At 33.4% G+C, this 16,440-nt stretch overlaps 1 protein-coding gene across 29 annotated transcripts in view; it reads right to left on the reverse strand.

Annotated features, from left to right (window-relative positions):
• TENM3 (teneurin transmembrane protein 3) overlaps positions 1 to 16,440 on the reverse strand; it is a 1,286,597-nt gene that overhangs the window by 1,224,765 nt on the left and 45,392 nt on the right. For all 29 annotated transcript variants that reach the window (XM_085578773.1, XM_085578775.1, XM_085578777.1 and 26 more), the window contains one exon: positions 10,831 to 10,947. The gene's annotated coding sequence lies outside the window, so the exon portion shown is untranslated. The remainder of the gene's footprint in view (positions 1 to 10,830; positions 10,948 to 16,440) is intronic.

Consider the following 16,440-nt stretch of genomic DNA (forward strand, 5'->3'; position numbering starts at 1 on the left):
AAAATAGAAAGGAAGTATTTGAAGAGCACAAATAAAGAAAACAAACTTGAAATTTCAGCTCAGGAAAAAATAAAAATGGTAAATCTGGTAAATACTATTTTATTTAGTCATTATCTGCAAGCAGACAAAAACCAATAGGCCAACCACTACTATTATCACACTCTCGGTCTTGTATACCAAAGTGTCCTGCCTGGTGATTAATTTGTAAATTAATTACAAATTCTCTGATGCCCACACACATTGTGAGATTTTAGATGAATCTGAATTCTTAAGATGTCAGGAAAATAAATTATAAAATCTATGTTTTATTTTACCACATTTTAACTAGGGTTAATTTCTGTCAAAAAGGAATCACTGTAAATAATTGATAATGTTACCTGAAATTTTCTAAGGGCTACATGAACAGATTGGGGTTTCAGATTTGTTCTGCTAACACATTCAGTACAACTCTGAGTGTGGGCAAGGCTGTGTTTGACTTATTTTGATAAAATATGAGGAAGAAAAATGTGAAATCTTTTACCTATGTTAAAGGAGTAGAAATTTGTTACATATAAGTTAAAATTATATGTAGGTCTTCCAATCTCCTACTCTGAAAAATTGCATCTATGTTACCAGACTAATAATTAATGCTGACAAATGAACAGATATCACTTGTTATTACTAAAAAACCTCACAACATCAAAGCAAAATAATTTTTTGAAAATATTTAAGTGGTGTTTGAATACATTGTTAAATCATTGAATTAATCACTACCAGTAGGATCTTAGCATGGCTTATCCCTTATAAACATTCTAATCCTCTTACTCTTCAGGTTATAACATTACCAAACCATTAAGACAAAATTCCTGTTTCTAACAGGTCCATTAGGACCTTGAAATTCCTGTTATTTTTTATTTGATTCATATATCCTGTGTAATAATATATATCATATAAAGTAAATTTCATTGCAACAGCATTTATTCCTTAATAAAATGCAAATGCTTAGTCCATCTATATTAAATTCAACCATTTTTATAATCAGAAAGTACCACTTAGTTGCAAAAATCTAAAACTTAACAGTTATATTATTGCCTGAAAAGAACATGAAAAATGAACCATAGAAAATAGGCCTAGAGGGAATCTTAGTAATTAATTTGGTCCATTCTTCTGCCCACACAATCATCATGAAGAAATGAAAGCTATATTCTGGCAGGGCATCACTAGCCAGAGAATTCTGCAGTGCAATTGCAGTGAAATTTTTTATATTTAAATAAATTTTGTAACTGTTCAAACATTCTGCATTGTTTGACATTTTCCATTACAATTTAAAATATGTAGCATTTGGAGGCATATTAACAAATTAACACTTTAGATTTCTAAAGAAGATAGCTTTAGATTAAATCCTCCAAAATTATGGAAAAAAGAAAAAATTCAAAGTGCAGGACAAAAAGAGCAGGAAAAAAGAACTAAGAAACCACTGTCTATAAGTGGTACATTTTGGCAGGGACTTCAAGATCAGTTTTTCCAAGTGTTATACTCAAGGGAAAACAATGAAAGTGACATAGACTGGAATCTTTAAACACATCATTGTAGAGTAACAGAACTTATAAAAATTTTATGGGTGTGCTAAGGCAAATGGAATGAGTAGTTGTATTATTATCTTCCTTAATGATCTGATGTGTGATATATGTTGTATAGCTCTCTTATTGGATTACTGTTCAAGAGAACAGTCCTACTGAATTCTAAGAAAATGTTACGTAATCATGTACATATAAAGCAGTTGCATTTTCAAGTGAACAGGTCCCAGTGAAATTAGAATTACATTTTAATTAGATTTGGTAAAAAAATGTAATAAAATAAAAAACAGAACAGATACAATACAAACATTATTCCACCAGTAATCTCATTATTACCTGGAGATGCAACATTAATTTTGTATTTGTGTTCTTCCTCTTCTCAATTAAAAGCAAAGGGTAGCTACATGTCTTCATATCCACCGAGATATATCATATCTCGGTGTGTATATATGTATGTGAGTGAATATGTTCATCCTTACTAATGTCACCAGAAAGTAATGTGAATATGATAATTATCCTTCTAGAGAGACATACAGGACTATGCCAAGGGATTGCTTAAATCCTTTATTAAAAGTCTTAGCATTAACATAAGATGACAGCTTCCATCTTGCTGCAATAAACTGAAAAAATTGTTTGAAAAGATGGGAAGTGTCAGAATTATCAAAGTAGCTTATAAAAACCATCTATGATCCAAAACAAAATCAAAAATATTCATAGTTTCCACATCTATACATGCTTGTGGAACTGAAGCTAAGTTTAATGAAGATGACAGGTAGAGAATGTAGAAATGTAGAAAAAAAGCATCCAAGGTGTTTTTATTTAATGTGAGATTTTGAATAATTTTCAATTTTTTTTTATTTTATCTTCCAGAAGTCAAAAGAAATACAGATGCTTGTCTGGTTGAATTATTCTTGGGGTTATTTGTTATAACAATAATGCAGCTCCCTACCTATTTTCTTGCATGATTCATGTTATTTCCTACTCACAAAACAAATCTCAGCACAGAGACATTAATTTTAAATCTATATAGACACACAAACACGCCTATGTACAATATGAAATCTATCTTTATCTTAGTATTTAATATGGAGCACACTAAGAAAATGCCTTATCCAGTTTAACATCTGTAAAATTCCATGGTCTTAACAGCTTCTGTATGTTTGTTTACTCTATAAACTTCAAGTTCTTACTTATTAAGATAAAAATTTATTATGGTAATTACTTATTATGGTCTTGCTTCTTTTACATAAAATATGTTTCAACTCAGCCAAAAAATAAATTTCTCTTAAAATCAGTCATGAAAATGTTAGTCCTTTTATCTGGCTTTCCCTCCTGTTGTGGTTTAACCCCAGCCAGCAATCAAGTACAACACAGCCCTCACTCACCCCCCGAGCAGCAGGATTGGGGAGGGAATCAGAAAGTAAAGGCAAGAAAACTTGGCTGGAAATAACGACATATTAATAGGAAAATCAGGAAAAGGTGCTGTTGGTAAAATATAGAATCAAATCATCTCAAAATAAGAGAGAAGCCTGTTTTCTTCAGTCAAGTACTAAAGAAATATATCTACTAAAAATGAAATGCCTATCAGCAAGATCAGGTAAAATGTTCACTCCATACTCTTGTGAATCTAAAACTTCTTTTCCTTAGAGAGGTTATACAATCTCTTTCACATTGCAACAAGTAGAAAAAAATGTATTCCTTTCAGAAATTAAAATGTCATATTTTTTATTTTAATCTAAGATATCTTTTGTTGTTCTTGTCTACCGCTCAAAAAAATAAACGCTATATATTTATTAAACATATCTTGGTCTGGCGCAGCTGAGAAAAAGGGGGAAATGCAATATATTTTGGGCTACTGTGCAAGCACTTCCATTGCAATGGAGGAAGAATGAAGGAAACCTATGCAGGTTTATCACTCAAATATAAAGATAAGATGCAATTGTGAAGTGAAAAACTTGATTAAAGTTCACCAGAAAATGAAGATAGGTAATAAAGCTTTGGTACTAATGATGTGTGCATACAAAACTATGAAAATGGATGTGTATAGAGATACATATAAAAGGATGCAAAATATATACATCTATATATTTAATTATATTTGAAGATCTTTTTAGAGAACCAGTATTTATGTTTGCTTTACTACTACTAAATGATGCATCTCATCTCTATTTACTGGATATTAAATACACACTTGCTAGTACAGCGTTCCTATGCCAGTTTTTTTCATCTTTTCATTTCCTAATTTCCATTCCTTTCAGGTGAAAATCACTTCAGTAAAACAGATAATTGCTTCTGCTTTGCAATGTCAAACAGTTTGCCTAAGGTTATGGCAATGTCTAAAATTAAGATGGGAAAGTTCTCATTATCTTTCTTCATTTCCAGCAACCTTTCATCTCATTCTCTTCAGTGGTGTCCAAAGTCACACTCTCCCTATTGTTTATTCTTTTCTACTGTTTTCTTGCATTTAGTTACAATTTAGTTCTTCTCTTCCCCACAATTCTTCACCTTCAGTCTGTTATGAATGTCAACATTTTAAAATGGCTAAAGAGGAAACCTAGAATACATGCAATCCAGTTGCTCAGTCCACACCATTTTCAGTACTACTCATAAATCTTTGTCCCTCTACTTAATTGTTATGCTAAAAATTATTCCACATCTTGAAACAGAAAAACAAAAGACTCCTTTAAGACTGTTTATATATGCACTCCATTCTTGAAAAGTCTTAAGATGAAACTGTCACTCATTTCCATATGCATATTTTTCCATAGTCTTGCCTTAACTTTCATCTCTTGGCAATGAAGTCCTAAAACGGTGTCCGCAATGTTAAAAAGTGCAGACTGACAAATGTGAGGCAAAGATAACATACAGTGGTTCCTGCTACTGAGCTATCAAATTTTAAAAGCATCAGTGAAGCAACTAATCATTGAGTCTCCTTCCATTGTAACCATGAAACTATGCTTTTATGTTGGAAAGACTGAAGAACAGTTTTCAGTTTTCTATTCAAGGAAAACTAGAGAATGGTGCCGATAACACCAAGGTTGTGGGTTTGATTCCTGTATGGGCCATTCACTTAAATCCTTGTATGTCCCTCCCAATTCAGATTTTTTGGTGGTACTGCTGTGAAAATTTTAGGCCTCCCTTCAGCTGGATAGCATGGCATGACTGGGATCTTTTGCTGAATATGCATTTATGGGGTTTTTTTCAGTTTAATATAAAAACCTAGATTTTAAACCCCCAACAGGACATTATGTTTCAGCTTATCCATACAAAGATTTCTATTTTATGTATTTGTGGAATTTAGCAATATTTAAAATAAAAGTTATCTGATATAACAGGTTGCCTAAATATATGCTTTCCTTTCCCAGATGAGCACTAACATTATTTTGACACCGATTGTGAAGAATGACTTTTTGGTCCAGTCGGAATGCTCTCTTACAAGTGAAATTACAAATGGTTTTTGTAAAAGCTGTAGAGACCAAATCTCAAGGAATGGGCTCATAAGACTCTTTTGACTTTTGTTTCACAAATCCACATGCATCTTGTTCGCAGATGTTCAGTTAACCCAAAGTATTACTTGTTTTACAATACTGACACTATAATTCATCACAAATTTAATTGTTTGATTACTTGAAATAGGTACTAATGATATATTATTACATCATGGGCTTATATTTTAATTTTGTACTCCCCTGGCACACTTACACAGCAGAACTCAGCTCATACAACTGTCATTCAATATAATTTAAACATATTATTCAGTTCTAAAAAAGAAACAGCTGAAATAGTTGGACAAGCATTGTAGCACTTATTTATTACTTCCTGTAAAGGAATTTGAGTAAAAGAGAAACAACATCGAAGCGATTTCAATCCTTTTGCAATTAGTAAAGTTATAAATTCAGATAAATACAACTGACAAAAGTATTAGATTTAAAATAATATTTCCATTTATAGATTATCAGTCAGATTTAACTGATATATAAAGAAATAATGCTAGTGATATCTAATGCTAAGCTCAGACAAAAATTATTCAAGTACTCGAAGCAAACTGAAGTGCAAGTAGAGAAGTACAAGAAAAGCAAATTGATTTAAAAATGCAATGACAGTGCAATAAAACTCTCAACATAACATATACATGTATTTTCAAATCAGTTTTAAGTGTTATGGATTTTCTTTGGTGATTTGACATAGTATGTAATGAAAAATGCATCATTCCCCAGCAATTTGCATAGATGTCATTGTACTAAATTTATTATTTATTTTAGTCTAAACAGAAGTAATGAAACCATGAAACACATTTCAGTGTGCTTTCTTATTAGTTAAAAAAGTTTGGTGAGACATTTCAAAGCTATTTTTACAAACTACTGGAAGCAATTACATTATATATTATGTATTATTAATGTACTAATTATTGACCTGTAGTTGTTTTCCTAAAGGTAAACATGTATTAAAAATTAATTTCTATATTGCATATTTAGTCAACATTTACAAGACTACATACACTGCGTATACCTTGCATATACTGAGGAACTATATTTATATAAAGTCTACAATCATATATGCATATTAAGTGTATTCTTAAAGCTAGTGGATAATTTGTAAACCTTGGCTCATCAAATAAGTGCACTTATCAGAATCATAAAAGACCCATTTCTAGTGATTTACCTCCATCATATAGAAATATACTGGATCATAGAGAACTAACCTCAGAGGAACAGATAGAATTTAATTTCTGATGCAGTAATCTCTGATCTTAGTTACTTTGCTGGATAACATAGAAGCTCTAAAGGGTTGAAGAAAAAAAGGCTGGTTTGGTTCTTATATTTTTGGGTATAAAATGTTCAAACAGATATATTTTAGGAGATTTCTATAGAACACATATTGCCGTCTTTGTGTTTGTGTTTTTTTTTTAGATACAGCACACAGCCCAGTTTTGTTATCTGTCATGTGAAGGTACATGTTAGATGTTTTCACTATTTTTGAAATGTTTCAGAGATTGGCTCAACGAGATAGTCAAGACAGTTTTGAAAATTCTTGTGGCATCTGACATAAGAGGGATTATTACACAGCTGAGAACAGAAGCAAAGAAAAGGGAGCAAAGCTTAAACCAGGAAAAGAACAGAAAGCTCTTTTAATATAAATGTTTGCAACTCTACTGTGTTGCAAAGAGAAGGAGATAAAATCCAGCAATAGCTCTAAGCCCTTCATCATTTAATGAACATAGGTTAATAGGATCATAATACATTTCCTAGACTCAAGAACTCCTCCTTACTTCCAAATTCTGGCTATATGAGAAATCTGTTGCAGTCATGGGTCATTGCTTAAAAGTCTCTCAAAGTGTATTTATTCCCCTTTCCCCACTGAGATGATATTCACATTTGACATTCTTGAAACTGAGCTGTTTTATGTGAACATACACCAATATCCATCTACATGAAGAAAATCTAGATTTAATTGGTGAGAGTGAGAACTAAGAACAAGAAGTACAAGGGAATAAACTTAGCTATTCCTATAAGAACTCAGGAAAGAAAGGAAGATTATTGCCTAATTCAAGGCAAAGCAATAAAGAAACAAATTAGCAAGCACAGTCGCCCGGGAACAATAAATATGTCCACTAAGTTAGACACAGTGCATATGTGGCCGACAATTTAACACCATGAAAGGGGATTACAAATCTCCAGTGGTGCAGTGAAACACTAAATTCCAAAAAGATTTAGTGCAAGGAACACAAGGTAGTGTTAAACAGCTGACAAAAGAGAACAAGGAAAAAGCACACATAGTGTCAGAGATTTCATAATACTAAAAGACATAAGGCCATCTAAACACGTAGACATTGCATCACTCTTAGTGTTGGCTTAATCTCTGCTCTGCTCTGCTCTAGCTTGGCTGGCAGCTAGAAAAAATTCATTAGGGACAGACTATCTCAAAAAATAAAAAGCTTTAAAGTAAGCTTTGACAATTTGAGAAATCAATTCATGTGGCTAGATTCATACTTTAAAGAAATATAAATCCCTAACCTAATCTATTACAAAGTAGGATTAGAAATAAATCAAGTAGTATTGATAGTTTCTTGAACTACTTTAATGCTGATCTCTGTTGAAGAGTTGTATTATTGTGAATCTCATACAGATTAATATTTTATACTTCCAGAAGTAGTATTTCAGGCTAGGACTGAGACAAATAGCCTGGAAATGAAATCATAACATGTCCTAAAAGTATTTGCTATTGCTAACCATGTTTCATTAACTACATCTGGTCTTTTTCCTTTAAAATGACAAATCTGAAAGACTAGAGTTTTCTATTTTATCATAGGAGGAAAAAAAGAAAGGAAACAAAACTAGTCTGATAAAGTCAGGAAACACATACAGTACTGAAATTTATCACATAATGATTCAACAAATATTTACCAAATAACATTTCACAATAAGTGTGGTAATGAAAGGGTACATTCATAGATTTTCCATCATTATAATACTGAGGGAATTTTCTTAAGTGCTTCAAATTACAATTTTCTAAATTCCAAAATGTTCTCTTACCTACCTAGACTTTCTCAAGAAAAACCAAACAAAACCCAGCCTTCCAGACAATAACATAGTGGCAATAAAGCTTCATAAGAACAAAGATATTTAAATAGCATTATCTGCTATTTGTCTTATTCTATATTGCCATCTTTTCCCCACTGAGTGCTAATAAGTGCTTGATGTTGAAGAGGTTTACATTTAACATCTGTCAGTTGTATCCAGAAGTAGCACCTACAGGGAACTGTCTAATAGATTGCTATTTTCCTCTGTAGCACCAGCAAATCTGTCTCACATCATTTACATACAGATAGTTATAGGCATTCATCATTTCATTATGCTGACTGCCTCACTATTCTAATGTATAATGTCTCTTTAATGAGCCTCAAAAATACAATATTCCTTGATTTATGACTGCTTAACTGAAAAATTATACAGATTGACAAAAACTCATCATAAAGCTTTTTTTGTGTTCCCACTACCTGCACTTTAAATTTAACAATTACTCTTGAGTTAATCTCATTATTTGCTTCTTTGGCAAAAGAAAATATCAAATTTTAGCATAGAAGGCTTCACAGTCATTGCTGTTTTAATAAATATACTTTCATTTCCATGAGAAAACAGTACATAATTCAAAAAATTGAATTGATCAGTTTTTTCCAAGAAATACAATGTATTGGGCAATCTGTTTCAATATTTTTACATGTCAATTACTGTATACTTCCTAAATTATCATGTGGAATACTGCTGTACTAGTCATGCAAGAGTGACTCATAAATGAGCCAATTTACATGTTCAAGTAAATTGAACTATGGTGAATTGTATGAACTTCAATTATTTTATAAACAAATGTTCAGCACTGAAAAACAACTCTGCCATTAAAAGCACCCGGAAGTCATACAAACACACCTAAAACAAACAGAAAGCTGAGAACAAGAGGCAAACACTTCATTCATTTGACTGCACCCAGGCATTTCAGTTCCCAAAACTGCATCTCCCTATGTTTATAGATATGTCAGCATTCCTCTGGTTTTGAATACCGAAGCTGAAAAGATTTACAAACTGCTCACAGTGGCCATTAGAAGAACAAATTTCTATGAAGTATGAGAAACTTTATGATACCTTGTTTCTGATATATCTACAATTTGCAATGTTTTTAGCTTGTGAGAAAGTGTTGAGCTCCGACAGAAGTTTCTCCCATAACAGACAGCTGCAATTTTTCACTCCCTCACCTACTACAATTTAAGTTTACCCTATAGCCAGCCAGTCAGTTTGCAACTCCCTCCCCTCTGCTCGGCCTTTCTTTTCTATTAAGTTTTAGAAACAGCATAGTAAGACCCTTCCCTTATCAAATGCCACTCCTTACAGAGGGTTCAAATGTAATGAGTACAGATAAACAAATGAGCAATAATGTAACCTTGTACTGCCTTATCTCAAAGCATCACTTCCTATTTCCAAATCATGAAACCAGGCAACAAAGGCTATCCACTCAATGCAGAAGAGATGTACAGAGATTTAAGAAACAGATGGCAAGCTACATTCCCTAGATCCCTGAAAAAAAGTCAACTTTAAGTGAAAAATCACACAAAACAACAATACACTACTACTGAATATTCAAGAGCTGTTTCAGTAGATGCAAATATGTTATGATACGATAGAAAATAAAGTGCACAAATGACACTGATATGTTTGACAATGATAAGTTAAATGCTCAATACAGTAAAATTTTTTATTTCATCATTTTGGATCCCTATTTTAGTTCCTTTGCACTGAATATTCCAGTTAATATCAACACCTGAATTTCAGAGTCAAACTTCTAAAGAAGTTTAGTATATCATAGGAATACAGGTATATCATTCCCTAATCAGCACCATGGTTTTTTTTTATCATCTAGGAAAATCAACATATCTACACATTTCAACAAGATAAAATGGCAATCAAATAAGGCAATATAACATTTTCTAGCGTTTTTTAAAATGAATAAATAATTCCAAAATAGTATTGCTTTGTATGCACAACTTATAACTCTGAATTCAGAAAACTGGTATGTCAGTCCAAACACCTGTTGCAATAGAAGGCCTTAATTTATAAACCTGGATGCTTCATAAATTCAAAATATCTCAAAATATCCAATCCTTCCCGTAGCAAGAAAGAGATTTATATCTCAGCTTGTGGTAGTGATAAAATCCAATTTAAGAAACATTCAATATTTACTAGTCACAACGTATCCTTAGACTGTCACTCTGAGGATCTCAGAACTTCATTTCTGTGTCCCTTGGCAATAACTATGAGGCACAGAGCCAAGGGCAGCCATGGACAATGCTTACACTGTCTCTTAGTGTTCATAGTGTGTATCTCTACCTGGAAGAGACTATGACTACTTGTTATCTTAGTGACACACAGAGAAATTGATAAGAACAAATACAGATATCCCTATAATTCCTTCATGTTACAATTCTATTTCTTGCCTTATAAATTCATTATTTCACCTCCTACAGTATAGAGAGTTACCATTTCCAAAAACTGGCTAATAATGCCTGTAACTCATGATATTCCTTCCTCAATCTAAATTTCAGAAAAGGCAGTGGAGGAACATCAGAACAAGCTTTAAGCATTCACATTGTTCTTTCTTACGTGTACATACAAATATTTGTAGCTGTTTCTCTGGTAGAATACTAAATTAGCAATTTTCCTTGTAGAGCACTGAATTTCACAGAAATCCAACAAAATTCTGTTTCCCCCTGATTGAGCCTACTTACAGGAAGGTGGTGTTGCAAAAGGATTCAATACTTCAATCAGTGTAGTCTGCACGTCAGAAGAAAATCCAGAGTGTGTTCTCTTCCTGTGATCAATTTTCTATCTTTCTGTAGCTACACCTAGGAAATAACCAGTAGAGAGTCAGTGCAGCTAAATAAAGAAAATAACAAAGCAAATTATTAGAAATGAAAAAATGAGAATATGTTGAACAATAGTTTATGGCACAGTCCATACGATTATTCATCAATATGGAATTATAGCAGACAAAAGTTTAAATTTAGTCTTCATTTAATTCTGTAGTACCCAAGTGATTCCAGAGTTCTACAATCTCAAGACTGCCAAGTAGAATCAAACAGATGTTATCATTACACCTTAGCAGCTATGTGGTAGCCTGAGAGGAGAAACATAATGACCACAGAGGGAGCTGGTCCAGCCACCCAAAACACCACAACCACATTTCTGTTCAGCATGTAGAACTACTGGAGTACATAGAATACAAGAAATAAACAGTCATATTTATTTAACAGTAGAGTTAATTCATAATTTTTGAATTTCAGTAGAAATAGAAGAAGCAGCTTCTCTTCTCTCTGATTCTTATTTACATACTTGGCAGAGTTCTACAGAAAGCAGAAGAGCCAGGAATAAGGCATTAAAAATGGCCTGTTTTGGTATTTTTTAAAGGAGGCAGGGTTCAGATGTATCTTCACATCCAAACCAATACTGACAAGGGCTGGTACTACTCCCTTTAAGTAGCTGAATCACACTCCAAATAACACTTTTTAAAGAAAATCTACCCTGGGAGATAACCATTCTTACTTTATCTTTTATATCTAGGTTTTGCTGCAAATTAATTCCTTATAATTCTTGTCATATCTAAATAAGTTTATGCGGATATCCTTTATCAAAAATTTTCTATATTGCAACCCTCATTATTCCCATTTTTTAGATTGAATAAATTTGGTTCAGGCTTCTTTTGATGCCTTTAATATTTAATATAATGAATTATCAAAAACCAGGTACATTTTATTTGCACATTTAGAAACGTAGACAACTCAAGCCTCCATGTTATTTTACTGGATCCTTACACATTATGCTCCTAAACATCTGTAGAGATTAAGTGGATCTTGTTTCAGCAGTTTCTATTCCTTGTGCCTTTGCCACAGACTATCAACCCAGTAAACAGAAATGTTTGTCATGCCTCCAATTCATAAAGGGTGATAGAGGAATGAAGTGTCTTCAGATTTGTCAAAAGATGTCTGCCAGGCATTTTAGCACATCTTGAGTTCTGCTACTGCTGGAAGGAAGGAAATCACTTGTGTAAGAAAACAAAAAATCTGGAACCTGCCACACATGTAACAGTATGGCATGGTAAATATGCTGTCCCCATATTCTTCCCTGAAGCATTAGAAGGAATTCTTCATCTTCCATTTGTGCTGTTCATTATTTCTACTTATGGCTTCTGCTTTTTTACACCAAATTGAATGTCTATTATTTTCTGGTATTTCTACAATTTATTTGGATTATTTTAAGCCTGGGACAGCAGCAATATTAGCATCTACTCCATTTCCAAAATGGCCAACAATACCATAGAATAATATTACAGTACAGAATTTTACATAATTACACTCCTCCCCACAACCCCAGTTACTGTGGAAGAGTGACTGCCAATAAATATTATATCCTTTTAACCCAAAAAACTTGAATAATACTTGTAGTCTAATTTTATCTAGATCACAGTTCTGTGGCTTGCTTAAAAGAATGCTACACAATTATCAAAACTGCAGTTTATTTACTAAATTAAAATAATGTCTCCTAACCCTTAAGGCTTGCTGCAGTTTTTGAAGACACAAAATAGGACTGACTTATTCCTGAGAAATCTATGCTGTACAATTGCTGTATCTCTTGCAGATGCTTAGAAGAACAGCTTGATAATTTCAGATCCCTCAGTGACCTTCCTTCAGGAAGATTCAGATAAGAAAATGATGCACAATTCTTTGGATATTTATTCAGGTCTTATTTTCAGCCCTTTTCTGAGCTTTTGAAATTTCACCATCCTTAAGTTCTCAAATATGGTGCTACTATACATCATGTAAAGATTTGTTTATTCCTTTATGCATACTTTATTGCTTTATAAATCAAATAATCTTTGCACCTAAGATGCAAATAAAATATAGTTCTTTGTTTCTAGTTGAGCTTAGCCTTGCAGTTAGATAATTTGTATTTAGTTTTATAAGTTTGTAATTTTTTTGTGTAATTAATTTTTTATATGTACTAAAATCATTGGATTCTAACATCACTCATGTGAAATTCCAATACTGACCCCTGAATCTTCCACTGCTTTCTATACCCAATTAACTAGGTTGGAAAAGACACTTCTTACCTCACACAAGGAAGCTAACAGAATGTGAGATAATTTATGTTTAATTTTTAAGGTTTTACATAATTGTATGTAGATTTGTCCCACCAGCTCCTTGGATCTTTCAGTGAAGATTTCTTTTTAAAGCATTATAGCTCTTCAGCTTGCACTGATGAAAATGCAGTCTGTTATTTTTTTTTAAATATAATTGTTTTTCAAAATGTATGTTTGTTTTTTGGGACAGCTATATTAGATTGCAGGGCGAAGCTCTTTAAATAGAGAAATATATACATCAGAGTACAGAAGGTTTTTTAACAACAGGAAAGAACACAGAAGACAAAACAAAATAAATCTAAGACCACTCAAAACAAGTGTCTCATTTGTCCAGGTTCACCTATGCCAGCTCACAAAAAAGATAATACAGGGAGCTATCAGTTAACCACACAGGTACATGTGTGCATGAAGACCTCCACAACATAGGAAAATCAACTGAGGAATAAGCTAACAAGCTGAACTTAATAGCAAGTTGTCAGGTGTTCCTTTATGCTGTCACAGAAACTCATGGAACTGCTGTTCCTCTTGAATAAATGAATGAGCTACATGTTCACTGCATATATATGCCGTTGTAGCCCATATTTTTTCAGCTTCTCTGCTACTCCAGCTCAGTTGTGCTCATCTTCTTCTCAACACTTCACCCTCTCTGATCTATAAGGTTAAGCCATTTTCTTTAATATTAGGATGGAAATTAGAGACTACAACTTTCCATAAGCCATAGTAGGCATCATATACTTTTGGAGGATTATTAACAAAAATATAGTCCACTGTCTAACAAAAGTTTAAAACAGGACAAGAAGTCTAAAACAGATGTGCTGCTTACACAAAGCCTTGGGATAGTTGTCCCTTTGACATATGAAAGCAATGAGAAATTTTCAGTTATCCCTGGTGAGAAGACTTTGTTAACATCTGTATCGCATTTTAAGTACTAGATTAATTTTTTTCATAAGACTTTCTCTGGCTTCTCAGGTCTGTAATATCCCACCCTTAACATATAAAATGACCCTAAGAAAAGCAGTTCAGCCCTGTAATTCTACTACTTCCATGATAATAGCATCCAAGATAAGGAATATCTATCAAATGTGTCAGAACATTATCTGTTCATTCCAGTCTCCTTTTTTGCCTTATTTTTCTTATCTGCCAGCAGCACATGCCTTGGCTTCTACTCAACATCACTCACAAAGCTCATAGATAAATAAGTCAAACAAATAAATAAAACCTTAAAAAAATTAAATAAAAAAATGCCAACACCAAACACACCCTCACACACTCTTTTTCCAAGTCTGGAGGTTTTTAAACTCTATTATTTCCTTTTCCATGCAAAAAAAAGCCTGTCTAGAAAACTTGCCAATCTTCTAAAAGCCTTGCAGCAAGACAGGGAGGTAGGGCAGTATGGGACAGGGCAGGACAAGATGTATTGAGCCAGGATTAGCCGTGAGCCCTCGGTGGGCACAGGAGGACACGGCCGCAGGGAGCAGCTGCAACCAAGCGCAGGGAGGCAGCCCTGGGCAGTGGCTGCCACTGCCCCATGGGACAGCAGGGCTAGAGACAAGCCATATACAAAGAGCACTGGTATTCCGTGCCTTTTTCCACTGATAAGGCTTCTCCTCAAGCCTCTAGGGTCCCTAAGCTTCTGAAGAGATGCTCCAGCCATGAAGCAGCACCTGCAGGAGATGAAACAGGAGTGGATCACTTACTTAACCTGCTTAGACTAATATAAGTTCATGGCCCTGGTGCACGGCACCCTCAGAGGTGTTCATGGAGCTAGCAGGTGTCTCTGTGAGACTGCCTGTCCTTTTTAAAATGTTTCTGATGACTTGAAGGCAGTTGCTGTCACGCTCCTCTTTATGACAAGCAAAAAGCAAGAACCAAGGAGCTACAGGCTGGTCAGCCTTAACCGTGTCCCCAAAAAGGTTGTGGATTAGGTATTTGTAGAATCCATTTCTTCTTGGCTGAGCAGATCATGCCTGACCAACCTCAGTGTCCTATAAACTATGTAATATGGATATTACATATTAAAAGTAGATGGAAAGCTAAATTTTGTGCAAATAGGCGTTGCTATCTGAAATGGACACACACAGGTTATGGATCACATTGTACAAAAAGTAGATGTCAAATCTGAAAAACTACATAATTTAAAATTTGAGAATAGTTGCTATTTATTTTAGCAAAATGCTAAAAAATTAAATTTGCATAGATGTCTTAGATATATGTACTCTGATGATTACTTACAATTGTGTTCAATTGTCTTCCATGCAGATAGTTAGGGAAACCTTCAGACACATTTCCTTTGGTTACAGATGTGTCATTTACATTTTCAGAGTTCTATAAAATCATATTACTGCTATCATGTTTTGCCTTTTAAAATATGAAAGATATTTCAATTTCTAGCAGCTTATTTGTACAGTGTATGTTATAGAAAACACAACATCACTAGAAAAATTATGTCCAATGACTGGTAAAAATATTAATTCTACTTCCAATAAGACCTATGAGAAAATACTTTGAATAAGCACGAGCCTGAAAAAAATTGTCATCTTAAGGTGAAAAGTAAATTCACCTTAACTGTTTGAAAATATCAAATAGTCTATTTATGAAAAATCTAATCATAATTCTTTTGCTACTGCACAGCTAAACTTCTTTCTGAAGTTCTGAATTCTTTTTCCAAATCCTTCATACGTTATATGTGTTCTCTGGAAGCCCACATACCTCACACATAGATACTATAAAAATATACAGAATAGCTTTTAGACAATATGCATGTTGTAAGAGACATGGATGTGTATGCTGAGATGCCATAAAGAGCTCATGATCTTAGAGCTCTTTTCCAGCCTTAATGGTTCAGTGATTTTATGATGCAGTAATGCTGCTTGGGAAGAGAGTTAAAACAATTTAATCAATATCTTATTATAAGCATAATATGAGAACTTGTAAAAAAGGCTTTCTACCCAACATTCACAAAAATATGAACAATCCTTACTTGTAAACTTTCAGAGCTTATTAAAACTAAATATGTTTCTCTAATTTAAACCTTTTATCAAAAACAGGAGGAAAGGTTCTAGCCATTTCTCTCCCTTGTAGATTTTTAATGAAATCCAGGCATGACTGAATGAATCTAGAATATTGTCTACAATGGACAACATATTTCAAGTACAGTGCTGTGAGCTGGCTTTTAGCTACCAGATCTAAAAGATGTATTAAA

This window comes from Lonchura striata, chromosome 4 (assembly GCF_050655825.1).
Source record: "Lonchura striata isolate lonStrDom1 chromosome 4, ASM5065582v1, whole genome shotgun sequence".
NCBI classification, from domain to species: Eukaryota; Metazoa; Chordata; class Aves; order Passeriformes; family Estrildidae; genus Lonchura; species Lonchura striata.